This window comes from Zonotrichia albicollis, chromosome 2 (genome assembly GCF_047830755.1).
Source record: "Zonotrichia albicollis isolate bZonAlb1 chromosome 2, bZonAlb1.hap1, whole genome shotgun sequence".
Lineage (NCBI taxonomy): Eukaryota > Metazoa > Chordata > Aves > Passeriformes > Passerellidae > Zonotrichia > Zonotrichia albicollis.
In genome coordinates, this window is record NC_133820.1 from 83,735,195 (window position 1) to 83,758,518 (window position 23,324).

The 23,324-nt window shown below is 34.8% G+C and overlaps 1 long non-coding RNA gene across 1 annotated transcript in view; it reads left to right on the plus strand.

Moving 5' to 3' along the window:
• The window catches only part of LOC141728227 (uncharacterized), a 121,261-nt gene that overhangs the window by 95,624 nt on the left and 2,313 nt on the right, over positions 1-23,324 (plus strand). The window contains exons 3-4 of the long non-coding RNA XR_012579083.1: positions 19,289-20,880; positions 23,024-23,186. This is a non-coding gene — a long non-coding RNA (uncharacterized LOC141728227). The remainder of the gene's footprint in view (positions 1-19,288; positions 20,881-23,023; positions 23,187-23,324) is intronic.

Below are 23,324 nucleotides of genomic sequence, written 5' to 3' on the forward strand. Positions count from 1 at the left end.
CTCTCCCTCCCACCCAGCTGAATGACGCAGAATTGTCACTTAGAGCCATGAGAAAGAGAAGTGCAAGCAGAATGTTGTATAATTTGTTGATTCTGGCTTCTGCTGTCTTCTTGCAGCTGCTATGGTCTGAAGCCTTAGATGCTTGCTTGAGCTGGGTTTCAGATTAATATTTGCTTGCTTGTAATTTAACAACAACAAAGTTTTTAAAAAAATGTTTGTCGATGTATGCCTTCAGGGCTGAATGTACTGGAATAATTAACAGAAAAGCAAGACAGTTTCAAGAATTATACATAAGAATCACAGAAAAATATTATGTTTCAATATATGTTATAAAATATTAACCAGGATATTATAACTCTACACTGACTAGACAAAACAGAAGTTAATTAAAGATGATCAGCTCTTTCTTGCTATCAGACTAGTAAGCAATTTAAAGAATGTCTAAAGCATTACTTGAGAAGGAAAACCTATTTTTTCAGAAATTTTCTGTATTCACTCTATTCTTCTTCAGTTAGGAACAGCTGGCTATTTAGCATCATTAAAGCAAGAGAAGAATGAAATAATTGAGAACTTTTAATAAGTTTCATCTACCAAGCTTTTTGCTTACATGAGAAATTACTGAGGCAATTTCTGCTTCAGCCATTGCTACATCGCATTATGACAATAACTTGTAAGCTTTAACCCTAAAAGCCAAAGACTAACTAGTACCTTCTGTCAGATTCATTTCTTTAAATCTGTGCATAATAAAAAGGTCTGTGATTACAGTCTATCTTTCCTTATATTGTAACTCCTAACATTATAGGACTTGACTATTAGTGATCCTGTCACTTTACATCACCAGTTAAGAATTCTAACCATATTCAAAATGAAAAATTATAGCTGCATTTGTCAAAAGTGCGTCTGTGGTAGCTCTGCTGTATTCAGACCTTTGCAAAAAAGCCATGGTTTAGATGGGGTGTGATCTTGAAAGATTTAACACATGACTGCACACCACAGGCAGGCAGGAAGTTTACTCCAGCTCTTTGAATTATGTAAATGAGATCAGATCTCTCAGGACATCCTTCTTTTTATTGACTACTTGCACCACACACATGTAATAGTTAAACAGAAAAGATTTATGTGGTATGGCATCCATCTCCCATAAATGTTTATATCAGCAGTTGTCCTGGATTTAGTTGAGAGTCAATTTTCTTTATAGTGGCTACTGTGGAGTTGTCTTGGTTTTCCAGTGAAAACTTGTTGATAATATAGAGATATTTTTGTTATAGCTGAGCAGTTCTTACCCAGAACCAAGGGGTGTTCTGCTTCATGCCCCACCCAACCCGAGAGTAGGCTGGGTGTACAAAAGGGGTTGGGAAGGGACACAGGGCAGCCAACCCCAGCTGACCAAATGGGTTTTCCATACAGTGTGGTGCCATGCTCAGATAAAGCTGGGAGAAGGAGAAAGCAAAGAAGTTTGTTTGAAATTATGGCATTTGTCTTCTCAAGTACTCATCGTGTGTGATGGAGCTCTGCTTCCCAGAGATGGCTGAACATCTGCCTGCCTATGGGAAGCTGTGAATAAATTATTGGGGTTTTTTTGCTTGAACATGCAACTTTTGCTTTACCTGTTGAACTGCCTTTATCTCAACCCATGAATTTTCTCACTTTTACCCCTCTCTTTCTCTTTGCCATCTCACTGCAGGGAGAGTGAGCAAGCGACTGTATGGGGATGAATTGCTGGCTGGGGCCATGACAGTGGTGTAGATGTCTAAAATTACACTGGTTGCTATTCTCCAGAGAATCAGACATTTCTAGTGAATGATTCCTCTGACATAATTTAGACTGCTACAGTAGAATGAGTTGAATTTTTCTGCATATTTTTTCACTCTACTGGTTATAAAGTGATGTCAGAAACATTAGCTCATATATAAACTGCATAATAAACACCTAGAGGAGGAGTAAATTAACCCCACTGAGTTACAAACTTAAGAAACAAAAATTGCACATAAAGCATTTTCAAATAAGCATTCGGCTTAAAATTTTACTTCCACACACTGCTCTTTGCTCTACATAATTTCCCTGACCTGTACTGCCAGTGTTAGGCTTGGAGACTTGGGGTTCAAAACAACTTGCTTAGCTCTGAATGCCTTCTACCTCTCTCTACTCACACACATACTTTTTTTAAACAAACAACAACAACATAAACAAAAATCATAAACCAAACAAAAAATAAAATTTTAAAAATACTTATTTTTGGTGTGATGTTTTGTATGTTTAAAGAGTGTTTCCCCCACTTTTCCACTGGAAGATACAAGGGTAAATTTCCTTATCATCCTAAATTGTCAGCAAGAAAGGCATCTGCATTTTAAAATTAAATGATTTTTTTTTTCTGCAATTATTTCCCCTTAATTTGCAGTTACTCACCCAGTGAACCCCCATATAATCAGAACTGGGGTTTTTTTGTAGTAAAAGTACCCTATAATTCTAAAGAAAGTTTATATTGCTACCTGTAAATATACAGAATTTATAACCTGTATAATAATTAAAAATCACTGCCTCTTCAATTAAAAAAAGTTCTATCTCTCATGTTCCTAAAAGGAACACAGGTCACAAATCCTTCTCAAAGGGCAGGAGTCTAGTTTAATACACTCCACATCATTTAAAGGAAATGGGCTCCATATTATTTTTCGTATCTATAGTGCCTTTAAATATGTAAGCCTTCTGAATGCAAGGATTCTGGTGGGAGGTTCTTTGTCCCTGTAACATCCTTGAGCAGTGTATCAGGGTTTCTCATTACTTGGTGTGATTTTCACAATGGAGACTGGTACAGATTTCTCAGGGAGGTTGCACACTCTCCATCCTTGGAGATTTTCAAAACTTCCTGGATATAGTCTGAGGCCCCCCGGCTCTCTGTGGCCTTGCTTGAGTAGGGGGTTTGGACAAGATGGACTGCAAAGGTTCTTTCCAGCCTCAAGCATTCAGTTCTTTAGTTTTTCAGTTATCTTTTTTTATTATTCTAATTTAGCCTATGTGAGGAAAAAAAATGCAATTTTTTTTGTAGTCAGACCCTGTTGATTGATACAGATCTTAATTTTTACCAGCCATGGATTCTGGGAAGTTGAAATGTTCAAGGAATGGAGAAGCAAGTGAAAAATGAAATTGAAGTTGAAAAGAGACTTATCTAAAAGCTAAATTGTGAGATGGGAAGGACACCAACAGATGAAGCAATTATTACTTACTGCACCCATTTACTTTATTCATCATAGCTTTAGGATTGTCATGAAGTTATTAGTGATTATGTTACAAAGATACATTGCTGAAGGTTGGTGAATAGCTATAATATAATCCAAAGCACCAAAATAACTAATCAGGACACAGCTTTTAAGTGTCAATCATGTCCTAAAGTGGATTACTGTAGCAAAATTATAATTCATTAATTTTGAATTTGAAAGTGTAGATGTGAATAGTTTAATAGGGTTTGTGCATACCTCCTTCTCCTGTGGAAGATGAAACCAATAAAATGATACGGGAAAAGTTGAAAATTGAATTTCTACTTTATTTTGAATAAAATGTTCCTCTTCCTTATTCTTCTTTTGTGCCTTTTTGTTCAATCCTCATATGAATCTGCATGTTCAGTGAGAGATAAGAAACTCCAACAGCTCACAGAATGCTCGAATATTGTGTAACTGAGCTCGTTTTTCCTTGCTTAGGACTCTGACTTCTTTCTTTCCAATTTCTGAACTTTAATATCCTCCCAAAGAACAGATTTGTTTGAGATCAATTATTGCTTTTATATCTATTTATTGTAAAAAAAAATGAAAAATTGAGCAGTGCCTCTTTAAAAAAGTTAATTCAATGTTAGAAAAAAAACATGAAGTGTACCAGAAATGTTAACCTTATTCTTTACTGGTAAAAGATACTTGGTAATTTGCCTTTCACTGCTTTTGTCCATCCCTATGGTCCTCCTGATGTGTCTCTGCACAGTTCCTCATCTTTTTATAAAAGAAACCCAAGAGGACTATTTTTCTATTCATATAGTTACTGCTCACCAGCAGCTGTTTTAAAACTATCCTTGATAGTCTCAAATATCTCAGAAGAGGTGCTGTCTGTAAAAGCTAGTATTCTCCCAAGCACTGGGAGAAGCTATAGCCAAAACCTGAAAACTTTTCTTGTCAGGATAGGAAAGACAAAACATGAGAGAATGGCAGACTTTTCTGATAGTCACTATATAACCTGAATGAAAAATCTTTTATTCTTTGCCTATTTCTTATACAGCTGTTATTAGACATATTACCATTTTAGAGGATATCAATAAGAGCTTCAATTTACCTTTCAGTTTTACCCTAATCTGCTGTGATGTGACTTTGGGTAGCTGGATGACTCCAAGGAATTCTTTACCCAGGATATTTATTTAATGACACTGCCAGAAACTGGGGCTGTGGGAAAATTAGCCTGTGTCCTTGTTCTCCCAGCAGACTCACAGCTCTATTAAAAACATGACTGAGTGTCTTGCTGTTGAGCTGCACAAGCTAGAAAGTGAACTATCACTACAAAGGTTTGAGATGCAGAGCTGTCTGCCACAGACTTTGAAGGCTCATGAAGGCTCCCTCATGCTGTAGAGGGTTACATGAAGGCTGCAGGGTAACAAGGAGTCTCTTACATTTTATAAGTACTGTATTATACAGAGTATTTCTTTATACAGTGTATTTGCTGGTGTTGGGCTATATTGCATAATAGCTCATTCATTAAACCCCAAAGAGCCATTTCAGAATGACTATTTAGAGAGGATCCAATACTAAGTCTAAAGAAATCATTTAAAAGCAGGAGGCTGATGGCTGGAATTGGGGTAAAAACTGAACGGAAGAAAGGGAACATCCATGGACATTAAGAAGACATGTAAACATTCTGAATGCTAGAGGCAGGTATATTGAGACCATCTTTCAAGAAGAGACAAGGTCAAATACTGAAACTGTTCTAAGATGAGAAAGTAGCAGAAAGTAATTCAATGTTATTTATTCAGTAAGGTATCAGCTCCTTAGGATATCCTTAACATGGATTACTTGACATCCTCCTATTTCTTTTCTTTCACTTTGTTACCATTGAGAAATTACCATCTTCATTAATCTAATGCAAATGTAACACTAGCAATACTACTTTAAATAAGATAAAATATTCATGAGCAGTTGATTTAGCCTACAGAAACTGTTCATGATTTCTCTTGATAAACTATGTTTTTATATCTCACACAGAGAGACTCATTTGAAATAGATAGTCTGGATAAAATATTTTCATCCTTGTGAATGAATTTATCCACAGATGTTATGGCAGATTTTGTTATAATCAGAGCTTCATTTAGAGAAGGCTTTGTTTTGGTTTTGTTTTCTTTTGTTTTATTTTGTTTTTAGTAAGTAACACTTATTTTTTAATAAAATCTTAAATATATATATAAATTTATTTTCCATTTGATGCTGCCTTGCATGGAGGCATTTGAGCTTTTTTACAATACAAAGAAAATATAATTCTCTTCTTTGTACTAAAGTACAAAAAATGCAGTGATATTACCCTGTATAACATGAAATTGTATCTTTCCTGGTAAAACAGGATGTTATTGTACATTAAGTGTTTCTTCTGGAAAGCTAAAACTGAATGCAGAATTTATTTGTGACTTTTAATAAATAATTCACTAATCACTTCTGTACAAGCAAGACAATATTGATTCACTTTGTGTGATAATATTCAGTTTAGAAAGATCTTTGAATGACTATCCAACACGTTTAAGTGAAAATTAATTGATTGCCAAGCTACTAATAATGAGGAGAGAATAAAAATAAACTTGATGAAGACAACAGATCAAGTTCTCATTTATAAATGATGCAATATTTTCATGTCAAAATCATATGAAATTGATAGCTAAATGAGTATTTAAACCCATGAGAAGGAAAAATATGTAACCAGTGGTCCCAAGTTTAATACCTTAGGAGTCTTTGCATATTGTGATGCTCCCAGTCACAGGGCATGAAAGGGCTTGAAAGCATGTGCTCTTGCTTGGCTTTGCTCTCCACAGTTATGTACAAGGATGACCACAGCTACTGCCCTCATGGGAGTTAAAAACCAGCAGAGGGAATGGAATGGATGCTATCTGCTGTTATAAATGAGCATGTTATGAAACTCCTGATGAAAGAAATAGAATGTAAAAGCAGTAACTTTTGTTGTGAGATGTGACGTGTACTAATTTTAAGACAGCTATTCAGTTATAAGGAACAGGGTAACAAGAGAATTATGAGAGCAATGATGCTGACATGTGAGATCAAATACTTTTCAACATGACTCACGTGTCAAAACTCTATTGTCGTCTGAACATTTATGTGAACAGAGTTTGAAAATAGAGTAATATTGCCTTGGAAACCAACCAATACAGGCAAAAACTGAAATAGAAATCAAAAAATGCTTTTTCTAAAGCAGAAACCATCAGGATTTGTTGTCTGAACAATACTTCGACAATCCTTTTTTCTTTCAAATTATTGTTGGGTGGAAAAATAGAGTCGTATAGAGCATGAATATTGACTGCAAAATGCTTTTTAAATTTCATATTTAGAAATGAAACAGCTTAAGAATAGGAAGCTATTTCATTTAAATCTGGCTTTAGGGGCCTTGCTACATGGCCCATTATCTCTTGGTGCTTTTTGTGACACAGCATCTAGAGCTGCAGCCATATGAAAAAGAAATTAAAGTGCTCAACAGAACAATTCACATCTAACACAGTAAATGGAAATCAATGGATACACTAGTGATTAAAACATCAGCTGAACCAACTCAAATTAAGATCATTTGGAGAAGGTATGTTTGTGACAGTTAAGATTCCAGCCAAAACTTTATAGTAAAAGTCAGATAGAAAAAAAGTACAGAACCTTTTTATACTTGTCAAAATGTAGACAGAACAGAAGCACCTTATACCAGGATAAAACATGAAATTTTGCACCATGTGGCCACATCTCTCTTCACAGAGAGAAGCAAGCACAATTTAGCAAGGACTTGTCCTGGGAAATGCAGCGAGAAACCTCAAAGAACAGAAAACAATTCTTATCTCTACTTGCTGCTCCTGATGTTTTGCATATGTGGAATGTGTTAGGAAGATTGTTAACCTGAAGGGATTTGGTAATTGGACTCTGGTGATGGTTGTTTATATTAATTAACCAATCACTCAAAGCTGTGCTTGATTCTCTGGAGAAGTCATGGGTTTTTCTTTAGTTTAGCATCTTTTAGTAACTCTTTAGTACAGTAGCTCTTCAGTATAGTTATAATATAGTGATAATGTAATATAGGATTGTTCTAATAAAGCAATTGTTCAGCATTCTGAATCAATGGAGTCAGATGCCAATCATCCCCTGTATCGGGGGCTCCCTGCATTTTATAGCACCATGTATCCTGATCTCCCAAGGTTGTATCTGAATGTGTCATATCCATGGATGGCTCAAGAGGAAAGCACAAAAAGATTACTTACGTGAACTGGTGTAAAGAAAGTTAACAAAAATTAACACCCCTACAAAACTATTGTCTTTTGTCATGGTAGCAGATCTGTATAGAATCTGTATACAAAAGATTTCAGTAATCCAACAAATGTTACATGAAAACCTCTCTCTTGCTTGTTTTGAAAGAGAAATAAGGGGTTTTTTTTCCATTGTTACTGTATTTTATTTGACTTAACAAATTACCTGAGTTACTTTTAATGATATTAATGTATTTCATGTACAATAACTGTGTTTCTGTTAAAACATGTGATGCATTATATGGAATTCATTAAATCCATCTATAAATTTATGCTGACACAATCACTCATAGGGAATGAGAAGGTGTCATAATTGTCTGAAAATAGATTCTTACAGAGTCTGTCTCTATAGATTTTTTTTAAAGAAGATTAAATTTAAAGTCACAATGATCTGCATTTTGAATTAGGAAGTGTGGTTTTCTGAAATAGTCCATATAAGTTAGTAATAATCTGTTTTATTAGTTATATTTCTTGAGCTGATTCTTAGAAGAAAAACCTTGAAATCTGAACATTAGCTATTTTTTTTCTCTCTACTGATGGACTCACACCTTTTCTGACATTGTATATTTTTGAGGTTTGAGGATACTTTTGAAAATCCTTTTCCCACCATTTGTTTGAAAAAATTCTTTTAAAAATTATTTCAGGTCATTGTGTTGACTGTCCAGTTCCAAATATACAGCAGAATACTTGTGTTCTGCCTTCAATATTTAATAGGGAACACAAGAGTAGATACTTGTTTTTTTAATATATATCATCTGAATGCTAGGTATGTTGCTTCTTTCCTTGGTGAAACTTTTAAGATTTTTTTTTTTGTTTATTTTCATTTCTCTTTTTGAGTGGTTCCAAATCATATATTTTCCAAAAACACACTTAAGCCTAGTTAGGAAGGAGTGTGTTAGCCAAAATTCCTTTTGATTTTGGTAACATATATTTGTTGTTTTAGGTGAAAGTGTTCAAACTTGTTTTTTTAGATATCTACTTTCTCTGACAACTGTCTGCTTCTTGGTTGGACACTGAGAAGTAACAGAGTGATCTACTTGGGACTTTATTTGCATATTTTAATTACATGCACAACAATACATAAATAGTTTTCTAGAAGGGATAGAGCTCTAAGGTCTAGTGGTTTTAGAAGTAAAGAAATTATCTGTCCCTTTTACCAGAGCAATTAACCCCTTCATTAAATTTTGTGCATTGCAATTAATTTTTTTTTCTGAAATCGTCACTATGCAATTGGGAAATTAACTTAAGGGCAGCAACTTGGAAAATTGGTACATAAGAGTATGGAGTACAACATAATTAGTGAATTATGGAGAAGGGTGTTTAATAAGATAGCAGCAAAACAGATCAAATTATAAAGAGGCTGGACTGTAAGACTAAAAGGATTTGTAGAAAAAAATGGATGAGAACTTGTGTAGTGAATGAGAAGATAGATAATGTAAACAGGCCAGGGATTACAAGTAATGGTTGCAATAGCTCCTTTTTTTTCTCTCCTATTGTTCATAGTGAAAATTCCAAGGTCAAGTGAGTGATTACAGCAATCAAGAGCAAAGATAGATAAAATGAAGATAGATAAATGAATAACATAATTTAGATATAAAAAAAGGATTTCTAATCTGGAATGAATTTGGAAATAGCTGGAGGAGTGTGCATTTATAGAATATCTTAATTACTAATTCTAACAATCTAAATTTAAAACATTTAGCAATCTAATTCAACTACAAAAAATAATCAGTCTTTGTCTCAGACATCTTTTCATTTAAAATCCTTCCTTAGGATTTTTCCCTTCTGAGAAGTTGAGAGGCGTCATAAACAAAATGTAAACAATGGTTATCTGCTGCTGTGGAATGCAACAGGTGGATCCAGGACTGGTCTCGAGTGAATGTTTGGAATTAATGGCCAATCAAGGCACAGCTGGCTCTCTCTCTGTCTGAGCCACAGACCTTTGTTATTCATTCTTTTCTATTCTTAGGCTAGCCTTCTGATGAGAACTTTTTCTTCTATTCCTTTTACTATAGTTTTAATGTAATATATATCCTAAAATAGTAAATCAAGCCTTCTGTACCATGGAGTCATCTTTCTTCCCTTATCCTAAGACCCCTTTGGACACAGTCACAAGTCTTTCTCTGAAACAAAACCAAAAAAATCTGTCAGGAAGCAACATCATATTGCTGTTTGCATGGCTTCTTTCAGTGTGCCAATTGACACTGTTCAGGCTATTAGTAAACAGTTTATAAGATTCTCATGCAACATATCTATGCACAAAGAGCTCACAGAGGTAATGAAAGTCTTCTCACCTCATTTAAACATCTTCAAATTAGACGTTTGCTATTCATCGAAATTTCTTCCACAGATATTAAAGAGAGCAGCACCTCCAGAGATATATTTATCATGGTTCTAATAGATATCTGTTTAAAAATGAATTATTCACTCTTGGGACGACTCAATCCTTCTTTCTTTCCATTGATTACTTCAAGAGTATAAACATCTGACTTGGACTACACACCCGACTTGTGAATGAGTTGAGATGAAGTGGATGTCATTCACAGTCACTTGTCTTATTGTGAGCTGAATTTCTCCATGAATTGTTCCAATTTACATTATACTACTGAAGCTTTTACTGTTAGATAAAAAAAACCGCTTCAAAAATTCCATGTGGAAGTTTGTTTCTTTTTTGCTTTTACTATAAAAATGTTCTTTATTGTTTCTTTAATTAGATATTGTTACTAAAAGGGAAATATTTTGACCTTTAATGTTGTAAACACAAAACCAGCCAAAATAATACAAATTGAGCAGAGGAAGCAAAGTAATATGTCAGTTAGAATGAGAAGAGAGTTCCCCTTTATTTTACACTCTTGAGGCACTTCAGTTCAGAAGTAATGGTAAATACTTATGACTAGTATGCATAGTGTGTGTAATTAATACCACAAATATCAAAATTACTTTAAATCTCACAAATAGACGCAAACACAAATGAATACCAATAAAGAATATTGCTCCTACTCCTCACTTTAAAGTTTTCACTCAAAATTATAGTAACAAAATAAACACTTTAGATTTCAGAAGCACAGATTTCAGCTCCTAAAAGTGCTTTTGTTCAGGGAACTCTTAGGACTCCTTTGAGAGTCTTCCATGGTAAGCAAAAGGGCTCAGAAATTTTGAGAGACAGCCTGCTAAAATCTGTGCATCCCCCTAATTTGGAGTGAGGGGAACAAAAGGTAAATAAAACAGGGGCAGGCCTAGAAAGAAATAAACCAGACTTCTTAAACAATGCAAATGTTAAACCAGACTTCTTAAACAGTGCAAAAATGCAAAGAGCTCAAATACAACAAAAGAGAGATGATAAATGGGAAAGTGGGCACGTGTCTAAAGAGGAATACAAAATGTGCTGTTTGAGCTTGCAGATGTGAAATTAGGAAGGCAAAAGTTCAGCTGGAGCTCAGACTAGAGACTTCTATAGGTTGTTTAGTACTGAGTGGAAGCACAAGGAAGACACAGAGTGCTGCAGAATGGAGGTGGCAACTTAGTTAGAAATGACACAGAAAAGAAGTACTCAGTCATGTTTTCACCTTGATCTTTAAGGTTGATGTCCGCTCTCAAGTCTCCATTCCAGGATGAAATGGAAAAGCAAATGGTGAGTCACTGACAGCAAGGGAGGATTGAGCTAGGGACCATCTGTAGCAATTGTACAGGAAGAGGTTTTTAGGATGAGATGGAATGAATTTGAAGACAACAGAAGATACTAGTGCAAATCTCCTCTGCCATTTTTAGAAGGTCATGGAAATTTAAGAAGAATACAGATGAAAAAAAAAATAGTCAAATACATCTATCAACAACTGAGGGGGGAAAATATCTAGGCAAAAATACTGATCAGATAGCCATTCCTGGGAATATAATAGAACTAATCCAGAAAGAAAATTTGTTCACACTAATGAAAGACAAGAAGATTAGGAAGAGCCAACACAGGTTTACTTATATTAAATTGTGCAGAGCCAGTCTTACTGCCATCTACGATGAAATGACTTCCTTGGCTAATGGAGAAGAGCAGTGGATATCCATTTGCCTTGACCTCTGCAGGATGTCTTACATGATCTCTCACACGCTTGATGAAGCTGATTAGACATCCTGGACAAATCAGGCTGAAAATGGATGGAAAAGTGTCTCAAGTGATGAACTCAAAAAGTTATCAATATCTCAGAGTCAAACTGTCAGTTGGTCATGAGTGGGATTCCTCAGGGTCTTTAAAAACAACCTGGGTGATGGCACTGACTACACTATCATCAACTTTTCATCTGACACCACATTAGGACAGGAAACAGATAACACTGGATGGAAGAAGTAAAATGCAGAGTCCTCAACAGTCAAGAAAGTCAAGCTTAAGGGAATTGCATGAGGTTTAAAAAAGTAAAATGTGAAGTCCTGCAGCCATGATGGAATAATTCAGTCAGTAGTACTGACTGGGGGCTGACTGGTTGGGAGCAGCTCTGATAGAAAAGATTTGGGGCTGCTGATGGACAGTGAGCTGAATGGGACTTAGCAGCGTGCCTTTGCAACAATGACAATTTCAGTGATTGCAACAGCAACTGCATCACAAGGGATATGATTGTTTCACTCCACACAGCACTTATTAGGCCAAATGAAGCATATTGTGCTCAGTTTTGGTACCCCCCCCAAGAAAAATACAGATAAAACAGAGAAGGATCAGAGGAGGAGGCCCAAGATGATAGAAGCATGGGAGAATTTGATGTATGAAGAAAAATTAAAGGACCTGTGTGGAAAGAAAAGGTTCAGGAGGGATCTAATCACAGTTTTCCATCACATGAATAGGAGTTGTAGAGGGGAAGGAGGTATTCTTTTCAAAAGACTGCAAAGTGAACAGAGAGAGATAACAGACATGAGTCAATTCAGGGGAAAATCCATTTAGATGTAAGGAAAAAAAAAAGCAATCTTGAGGACAGTTAAACATCAGACAGGGTGCTCAGACCTTTTCCTTGTTGGAAACACTGAAGACAGTTTGACAAGGTTACAGTTAGCCTAGACTAAGGACCTGCTTTCCATAGACGGTATCTGCAGGTCATCATATCACCCTTATATCATTCTATAATTGTACCTTTCATGCAAAAACATATTTGGTACATGGAGGACCATCAGTTGAATGGATCTGAATTTTTCAGAGAAATAAATTTAAAGCTGATTAGTTTAACTGCATCAAACTCTTCCATGGGTATTCTCATTTACCATTCAAAGGGTCTTAAGCTGATTTGCATTAATTCAATTTCCTTACAGCCAATTGAAATACTAGTATTTTCTCAAAATGTAGGCAAGGTCAATTTTTAAATGTTTACATTTCAATTTCAATTACATGCTCAGAATGTTGGGAAATGACATTTAAACAAATAAACACACATTCAGAAAATTGCACCTCTCTCTGGTCAGAACATTTAGATACCTCTAATACTCACACTCTCTCTCATCAGTGGATAATAAAGGGTTATATCAGTATTGTAGCAGTCTGGTCACTTGATGAAAAATCTCAGTTGGTACATCCTCATTCAGGCAGTAATGCTGCACTGGTACAGATGCCAAGTTATTTGACTAAGAGTCCATCTGCAACAGACACATTGTGATTTGGAAATACTGGTGTATTTGGAACCATACAGACGTTAATCATTACAGGAAAATGCACTTTGCCACCTGAATGCTGAATTCCACTGAATAGCACCATAAGGATAAAAGTGTCTAACATCACTCGTTAGTCATGTCCCAGCCTGATGAAACGCAGATGGAACATGGATATTCCTATGACATGCTTCTTTATTAGAAGAAACATGGACATTTAAGAAGGGGTCCTGGGAATGCAGGATGAATGCCGATTTTCACTGATACACAACCATGAGGAGGGGAGCATTGGACAAACCCATGAGTCTGTTTTCTCTGCAGTAATTTTTAATCTCCTAGAGATATCATGCAGTGGCCCACTTAACCTACACAGCAGAATACTTGTCCTGCAGAGGTACAACTATATCACGTCAGTTTCCTTCATCTTAATTGCTTTCATTTTTTTTGCATGTAAATGAACAATTGAAATTGTATAGTGGCCTCTTGAACTGATCTGCAGGCCTATGTGGAATATGCATCTCACTGTACTTTATGTGATATGACAAACTGAATCTGAAAAGAAATGCAAAGCACATTGCATCAAAGTCATAAAGAAAAAAAATTACCAGGATAGAAGTATCCGATTTTTCACCACTAAATTCAATTTCTTGTAATTTTATTTTTTAGATTTCTATCTCCCTTTAAAGAATGTTTGCATCCCGAAGTAAGAGGTTACTTTCAAAATAAAGTAATAATGATGCCTAAATTGCCTGCTTTGAAGCTTTGTTAAAAGCCTTTGAAGCTTGGGGTTAATCTGGATATAGGTGCTACAGAAACAGGCAGAGTTGATTGGACAAAATAATAAAAAAAAAAAGCTTTCAAGTTCTTCTTCTCATTCCTATGCACCAGTGCACCTAATTCACATTTCTTAGGCAGTCTGTAACCTATGTCAGTCTCCAAGAACAATGATGCTTCTGTAAGAGCTGAGTCAGCGGAATGAGAATTAGCAAGAACAGCTCTGCAATATTTAAAGTCATGAATGCAAAGAGGAAAGGAGAAATTTAACTAAACTCCCTGTTCTGAACTGCTCCAGTTCAGAAATACCTTCATTTTACATATGCTCTTAACAATGACTTGTATGTAAATGGAAACAATTTTAAAACATTTTAAATAATACAAATATCTCCAGCACTTCATTTTTATGCACAGCTGCTGCAAGAGTTCACCTTAAAAGAAAATGTAATCTCAATCTCTAAGAGTCCATTCTAATGATAAAACGAGGTTCCTTTATATTTTATTATTCCTAAAATGAAATTGATTTCTACTTTATACTGTAGAAAGGCTGTGAAGTGACCTCATTTACAGCAGGGACTTATCATTAACAGATCTTCCCTTTAATAGATCTAGAGTTCCTTTTGATTAGACCACTGGCTCATTTAGCACAACATATTTTCTGCACCTGGGAAATGCATTATGTTTCTAATGCTGCAGCTGCTAGAAGGCTCATCTTAGAGGGCAGTCCCATAAACTAGATATTTCATTGAAAAATTTTAATACAGTATATTATAGACAGTTATTATTTTTGTGGAACATAAAGACCCAACCATAAAGCAGAGCTCTTTTCTGCTGTGAACTGTGAAGAGCTGTGAAAAAAAAAAAAAAACGAAACAAAACAAAAACCAAAAACAAGAAAAGAAATTAGGACCAGAGAGGTTAAATGTGCAGCAGGTAGCAAAAGTGACAATAGTGAGATATTAAATGGAGTGCCCTGGCCCATTCTCAAGTGTCCTCTTTATTTGGACTCTCCACTTCCCTGCAGCTATCAATAGATGCCTGGCAGAAAACATAAATTTCACATGATTGATAATTATTCACTACCATTTCCACGTGGGATCATTCTCCTTGCCTTCACAAGACTAGTGGCATGCCTGTGTCCTAAGCATGGGATTGTCTTTTGCACTTTTATTCTACCAAATATATCTTCTAACATTCTTTTAAGTATAATCAATTCAAAGGGAAGATAAAATTAAGAATAAACAGATTCTTTAAAATACTTTTAATACATTAGGGATGAAGACAAAACTATGAGAAAACCATGTTACAGTGATTGTAGCATGATATGACATGATTCATATAATCAAAACTAGGCATTTGTGCTACATACAACTAATGTAAACTCATCATCTCAATTTTCCTTTATATTGGGGGAAAAAATCTTCATTAGACTATGGCTGATCTTATTCTAAAGCAAATATCTCCTACAGGTCAGATGAACCAAATCTAAAAAGTTATTCTAATTTGTTTTTGTTTTTTATTTCCACATTGATTTCAAAAGATTTTTAAAGTGATAAGCTCAGACACTGCCATTTTCCCTGCAGGCACCTTAGCTTAGGTGAGATGAATCTTGCTCTGGAAATCTGTTCAGAGATTCACTGAGAGCAAAATCAGTAATTATTGAAAAGTAAACATTGATTCGTTTTCTGCTATATGGCTTTTGGAACTTTGTTTCATTCTAATTACTGAACAGTAATTTCTAACATACTTAAGCCCATAACATAATTTTGGATGTGTGTTTTTCTCTCCTTTCCATGTTGTTTATATACAGGTATCCAGATGTGGCGCTTTAGCAGTGGTACTCCCCAGTTTAGTGCTCTCACTGCATCTCCCAGCCATGCATTGCCTGGGTTTTCCCCCCACTTCCCTGTCTCCCTCCTCCTTGCCGCAGAGGGAGGAGGAGAACTGGAGGGATAAAAGGCAAAGATCACAGATTGAGATGAGAACAATTTACTGGGAATGGAGAGTACAAGAGATTCACACAGGAAACCTCCGACAACAGGCAATGCACAGCTGCCCTATCTAGCTTTACTCCACCAGAAGAAACCCCTTTTCCCCAGTAGAGACTCCATTCTTCTGGACAACAGGCAATGACTTGGGGTGGCACAGAATAACCTCTTTTTCCTAGCCATGCCCCCTCCTGGCTCCTGCAAAAATTAATCCTGTCCTGGCCAGAACTGGAACACCAGTTCATTTTACCAAAGTTTACAAGCTTTTTCACCTATGCTTTACTTCAACAGTCTTACTGTCCATATCTGCAAGTAAACTGGCAATGTATTTTTATAAATACTATAATAAAGGAGTTAAAATCACAAAAAAACTGCCCTATGAAAAAAATAATTGATTATATTTTGGAGTTAATAATAATATGCCCAAATTTATTATTTTGCCTTGTAGGAAGAGAGATTGCAATATTTAGAGACATGTTGTGAGGGCAATGTTTATATTCATAAGAAACCAAGACCTGAATCACTCAAGTTAGCTTACAAAAATGTACTGATAGCACTCTTAGGTAATATTGGCTATATTTAAATTCCCAGGCAGTTTGGAAGAAATTTGCCTATTATAAGAAATAGGAGCAGAAAGTGACACCCATTGAAATCAATTCATTTCCTTGAAGGGTGATGAAGAAACTCATGTAGAAATAAAAGAACTAAATCAAAGGAGATTGCCTAGAAATTATTTTTGTTACATTTTTTTTTCACCAGATTTTTGGGTGGTTTTGTGAGTCTTGTTTTTTTCTCAGGCAGTATCTTATGGCTCCAGAGACATAGAAGGGTATAGAATTAAAAAAAAAAAAAAAAATCACTTACTAGCCAAGATGCTGCCCATCTAATTCACTGTGATAAGGACTGGGAGACTGGGATACGCAAAAAATACATTACAGAGATAAGATGTTAATACAAAAAGATACTTGAACCCTTAAGAAAAAAAGTCATGCCACATTAAGCACATCAGGTTCTTGCTTCTTTAAAACAAAGGCAGTGTTTTCCAAGTCACTGAATTTTTACATTTTGGCTTTTGCTTAAATTCAACTCAGTTGAAATATATGTGGTTTCTAATATGTTAATTTTAAAGAAATAAGTCCTAATTTTATATAAAAAAATAAAAATGACATCTTGTGTTTTATTTGCCTGTTTCCTAGTATGCAGAACAGTTTTTAGGAGGAAACAGTGGGAGGAGAAATCACTGGTCTGGAATATATGTTACTTGTGTAGCACAAGAAATGAAGCTGCCAGCAGCGGAATAGTAGCGGCAACATTAAGATTTTCAAATGCCAGACCATGCTTGCCTCTGGTAGATAGATGGGAAGAACAAATATATTTTGTCAAACAAATATTTTACTTGAGTTGTTTTTATTACTTTTTCCCCAATAATTTTAGGAAACTTCATATGTATTGTTTAGTAAAATGTTTTACTAAAGCATGGCAACCTAATAATCTGAAGAGGTGATATTTTTTTCTATAACACTTAACCAAGCCTGTTTAATTTGTGAGATCTGAGCTCAGGCAATTTTTAGTCATAATTTATTTTTCTTTTATTCATTTTTCTTTAGATCAAAAGCAAAAAAAAAAAGAAAAAGAAAAAAAGCCAACTGGATGCTGCTGATTGAACAGCATTCCTCAATTTTTCTGGAATTGGATGTTCCTTTAGGACATTAATGAGTTTGTTACCTGTCCAACCAACTTTATTTTTAATCTCTGTTTCACGCATCAGACTCCACAAACTATCAATAGCAGAGTATTCAGAATAAAAAAAATTAATTAATGCTTTGTCATAGCATTCCATATCATAGTAGGGAAAAAATATCTCTAAGGGAAGTAGTGAAGTCATTCAAATGAAGCTGAGGAAAGATAAATTGCAGTATTTGTTTCTCCAAGAGCTAGTAACTGTAAAAGGGGAAGGCTGTGTTTTCATTTGTGTATGTTGATTTTTTACCTTTCATTATGCAACAAAAATCATGGCAGTGAAGAATCCAATCTTCTTACTAATTGTACCACAAATTAGGCTGTCATGAAAATAATAGGAAGGAAGAATGCAACAACTATCAAATAGAAATAATTTTTGTTCTTTAAAGCAAACAAAGAAACAAACAACTCCCACATTTAAACTTGTTTTAACTATTGTACATAAAATATCTGTCTGGTAAGTGTTAATCTCTTTAGTAGGTGATCTAAAAAATTTTTGAATTTTTAAAGAAACAGGGAATTTTCAGGAAACAAGGAACACAATTAGTGCTTTGCTTTTTAGCATTACAATTCTCTTCAGTTATAATTACATAAAAAAGTTTCCTTTCTATAAAATACTAGTCATAAAACAAAGTGACTTCTGTTGGTCAATGCTCATTTGCAAGCTTGACTTCTATCGATGACTATACATTTTATAATTCATAAATCATTGAGATGATAGTGTCTGCTCTGAAGGCAAATCAAATTTTTCTCTGTTAAGGTAGGAGAAATTTTAGTGGGACAGTGCTGTTTTTTGGGTTTTTTTCCATGACTTGGAGAAATTTAAAAATCTGAACTGAATATGAAAATGGCTATTGCTGACTTAATCCATATCAACTAGGCCATATTCTTGCAGTCACAAGATCTTGCACTTACTGTTGCTTTCCAAGCTAGGAAAGATTTCCCTCTAGGGTCTTTTGGAGGGTATTGCTGCACAAAAAATCAGTGGGAAAAGCAGAAGGAAAAGTTGGAAGCTAAGTCTGTATTTTAGAAATTCAACGAGTCAATATCCTGAATGCCTACTCCTATCCAAGATATTTATCTAGTTCCTCATTCTTAAGTCGTCCTTTAATAAAGAGCTGACTACTTTAACATCACCATTGTTCAAAATTGTATCTTGCCCAAAGAAGAAAATCTTTATGTAAAAATATCACCTTGTTGAGTCTACTTTGCATTTCTTTAAACTAACATATACTTATGGAAATTGCTTACTAAATTTAATCCTTCCATAAATGAATTTTAAAACAGGAACTCTACAAGAACATTCCTGAGAAAATGAATAAATTAGAATGTGTTAGAAGTTGCTATCAATTATAGAATATCATTTCTGTAATTAAAAAAAAATTACTAGCATTATCAATAAAAACATAAAGTTTTTGTTTCATGAAAGCATTGTACATATATATAAGCATGAAGTTGTAATATTGATAAAACTCAGCCATTTTGTTTTGTAGGTTTCTTCCCTTAGTTTTCGCTTCTGAGTGTATATCATTACTGTAGAAGTCAATCAGAAAAACAACATTTTTCCCCCAATAAGACTGCTTTTCTGCATACTTGAGCTTCATTAATAAAAGAAACATTGTTTTGTTTTGCTTTTTCTTAGGCTTATGAATACGTCAAAGAAAAATTTTAGAAGGACAAAAAATCTCCAAGAAGGACAGTGAACAACTTTGAGCCTGGGATTCCAGAAAAACAGAAGTCAGAGCTACAGCCTATGGTTCATGCTCAGATAGACCTTTTTATCCTTGGAGAACTACAGAAAAATAATTTCAGCACTTTTCAAAATTCTCTTTGGACTATAATAAAGAACCTGAGGAAAAAGAAAAGGAAGGGATGGAAAGCAAGGGAAATTTGTTTGCTAGAAAGTGCTCCTTGCTAAAAGTAAATCTTGTTCATACTTTTTGTTTTTCATTCTTTTAAACAGGATCAGACCAATTTTAAATACTCCATTTCAGAATGTAAGAGAAAATCACAATTTTATTTGTGGTTGATAGAGGAAGGGAACTCCCACTCTTTTTTTCTTAGAGGTTTGCACCCAATGAGCCCTGGAGCGTTCTAAGCAAGCAGTTACAAAGAAGTCATATTGACCTACGATAAAATGATTTAAAAATTCTTAAAGTAATCTTATATAATGAAACCTGACATCATTCCCCAGACAGCAGTTTTTCTTAAAGATTTAAAAGAGAGATAAGAGAATTATTAATATTGTTTATCATCTAAAACTCCATAGTCAAACTTGAAATAACTTTATTAAAAGATGTTCAAGCAATTTCTGTGTTTAATTGCTAAAATTGAGTAATTTGTTGCAAAATTCCACAGTTGTGGGCAGAGTTATTTTATGTACAAGACTGTCACAAATTAACTTAGTAGAGTCACTGATGGTTTTCTTGGTGAATGATTCTTAGCCTTTCCAAGGAGATGATCTATTAGTTAAAGAAAACAGCAACCAAATTGCATGCACTATAAAAGCAAGAGTATATAGTGAATAAGTTTAGTTATTTTTTTCTTATATTTTGGGAACTGGCAAAGGCTAGTTTAATTAGAAGAATAAAATGCAATGAAAATATAAAGGTTGTGTTTTTCTTTTTTTATTAGCTAGCTAAGTATTTTTAAAACCAAATTAACTTTCCTGATCCATTGCTGTTGTGTTTTTGATGCAAGAGTTGAGAAACACTGCTCTAGAAGTAGATTTTTCATTACGAGTTCAGCATTTTCCCTTCCAAATCTACAGGCAGTGAGAAACCTGTCCATGAGAAACATGAAGATCTCCTTTCTGCAGTGCAAAAAATCCTCAAAGTTAATTTCAATAAAATAATGTACCCAGACATGGAAGAGAACTACAGCATATTTATAAAAATTGTATTAGATGTAAAAGGGAAAATAAAGTAAAAAAGGAAGATGAAGCTGTAAGAAGTAAAATTTTAGCTAGTAGTTTCCCTGATCTTAAAGTTTATTTTATTTTATTCCACTGAAAGGCACCATCCGTCATTCTCTGCACACACACACACAGAGGCAAAGCATCAAATCCTTTTCAGAGAGGAATTTCATCAAAAGCATAGAGATCCACAACCTTAATAAGCAAAAAGTCAACCCCCACATTGCCGAGTCTAGCAGTTCCTGCATTCAATAGAGTTTCCCATAGGAAATCACTACTTCTGTCATTTGCCTTCCCCATCACCTACTGCCTAATTTCAGGTAAAAGTTTAAGTCATTAAAAGCATTGAATGATTTCCTGCATTTGTTTAAGCAGCTGACAAAACATTGATCTAGGTTTACCTGAGTAGTCATTTTTTGTCACTCCTTGACTGTTCGATCTGAGTAATTGTTGGATTGATGAATAAGGGTTTTCTGAGTTTGCTTTGTTTTAGTGTTTCTTTTCTCCTGCCACATGCTACTTCTTTCTCACAGCAATGAAATGATCTATGACACTTCAGCTAATGGCTCAGTAAATTAAACGAAGGGCAGCCTTTACACAGCCCAGTCTTTTTGAGGCATAATCAGCTCTGGAAATTGGTTTGATTAAAGCCTGATTGTTTTCAGACTGTGAAGTAATGCTAAAACTTAGAAGAAAAGTATCTAGCATATCTGAAAATCTGACAATATTTCCCATGTAAATTGATCTAATAAAATATATTTTTTTCCCATTACAGATTATTATCCTAAATATCATGGTATCCAAAAATGAATGATGGTGTTGTATTTAGATTTAGTATGAAATTACTGCATTGTCATGGAGGATACACTATGGAGCTGAATGGTTGAAAGAGTGATTTATTATAGCTCAGAGTTTGATTTTGTGTAAAATTTATGTGGGGTAATGTGCACAGATACCTTTTAATAAATTTGTATGATCTATAGTATAAACACTCTCATGGCTATACAAGATTCTTGATCACATTTCAGTCCTACTCACAATAGAAAGACCTCATCAAATGGGACAGTTAATATAATCTAAGTCCAGACTCTCACTTGGAAGTTTAACTTTCCTTTAGAGCTGATGAAGAAAAACAGGCTGTTCCGACAGATGCTACTGAACAGATAATATAGGACATTTGCTCTGAATGAATATAAGATAAGAATCTCAGGCTGCTAAGCTTGAGAAAGTTAGTAGCTTTTTATAAAGGATCTCTGAAATCTTTAAGAGCAAGTGTCACCCCGTATATTGACGTAATGTCTAGTTCAGATGTGATTTTTGATGGAACCTGCAATAGTACTGCAACACCAATAGAGATATTGTCAGTAGAGATATGAGCAGTAGAGCAGTAAACCCCTGGAAAGCTTCTCATCCCTTTCAAACATCAATTTTTAAGCCAGAATTAATTTTTTTTAAAACCGAAATAAGGAGACCAGCAGACAGATATCACAAAAGAATGATAATACACCACTTTTTCTACATGTCTTTAAACCTCTTGGTTTTTAAAGTGTTATTTCTGCTTAGTAATATTATCTTTATCTACATTGATTTATTCCATATTTCAGTTACACACAGCTCAGAGTTGATTGCAACTTCAGACCTCCAGTTATGACTTGGACCAACTGCCTACTGCAATTTAATTGTGTTTTCAGCAAGTTAGTTTCATCTGCAGATCAAAAAATTTGCATCCATTGTGCCGCTCCAGATATGTTAGAGTACTTGCAGCAAATCTGAATGTTCTTTGCTGTTAATAAGATGGGACATTCAAGTAACTTATTTGTAGATTTTATGAGTCTGCAGTGTTCTGACAATTCTAATATGTGCAAGAACAGGTTTGGTTTTTAATAAAAAAGAAATTAAAGAGACAACAAATGTGACTTGCATAAAAAAATTTAAAATGTATAAATACTGAGGTTAGAAGAAGATAATGAGCAGAAATCTGAGAAAAATATTGTCTCCTAGTATGACGTACATCATCCAGTGTCAGCTTATGCATAGAAACCCCCAAAATGCAACAGGAGTCTTGCTGACTGCATGCTGTCATAAAACAGGAAATAAAAAAATCATGATAACTAAAATAAAATATAATATAAATAAAGTACAGGAAATTTTAAAAAATAAAAATAGGCCCATTGTAATAAGAAAAATGGGGAAAAATAGAACTTAAGAAAACAAATAAAAGATTTTTACAGGAACACTGCATGACAGACTGCCAGTAGGATGGAGGAAAGATAATGCAGTGGTTAGTCTTGAAAAGTGATGTCAACTAGAGACACAATGGTGATACAGAAAAATGCCTACTGGAAAGATGAATAGGCTTCCTTTAACCATGGCTAGAACATGAACTGCAAAAGAGAGAAATTGTGAGATGTACTGCGTCCACCCAGCACTGAAACCAGTGCAGTTTCCCCTTTTCTCTTTCAGATATGAAAAGATAAAGACATTATGCACCTTTGAAAAGGAAGGTTAAGAGCAGCTCCACACTCTGTGCTCATGGCATTCATTACATATTAACTGCCTTTACGTGGACTCCAAAACTTCCCTTTCTCCCTTCTGCATATCTGAGCTCCTCCAGCTCTCAGAACAGGTTTGTTTCACTCTCTCTAGTTGTTTTGCATTTCTTTCCAAGTGAACTGTGTGCAAAAGGGAAAAGGAATGGAGCGCTAACATTTGGAAGCAAAATACAGAGTACAGTGTAGTGGATGTAAAAAATAGAACTTTGACA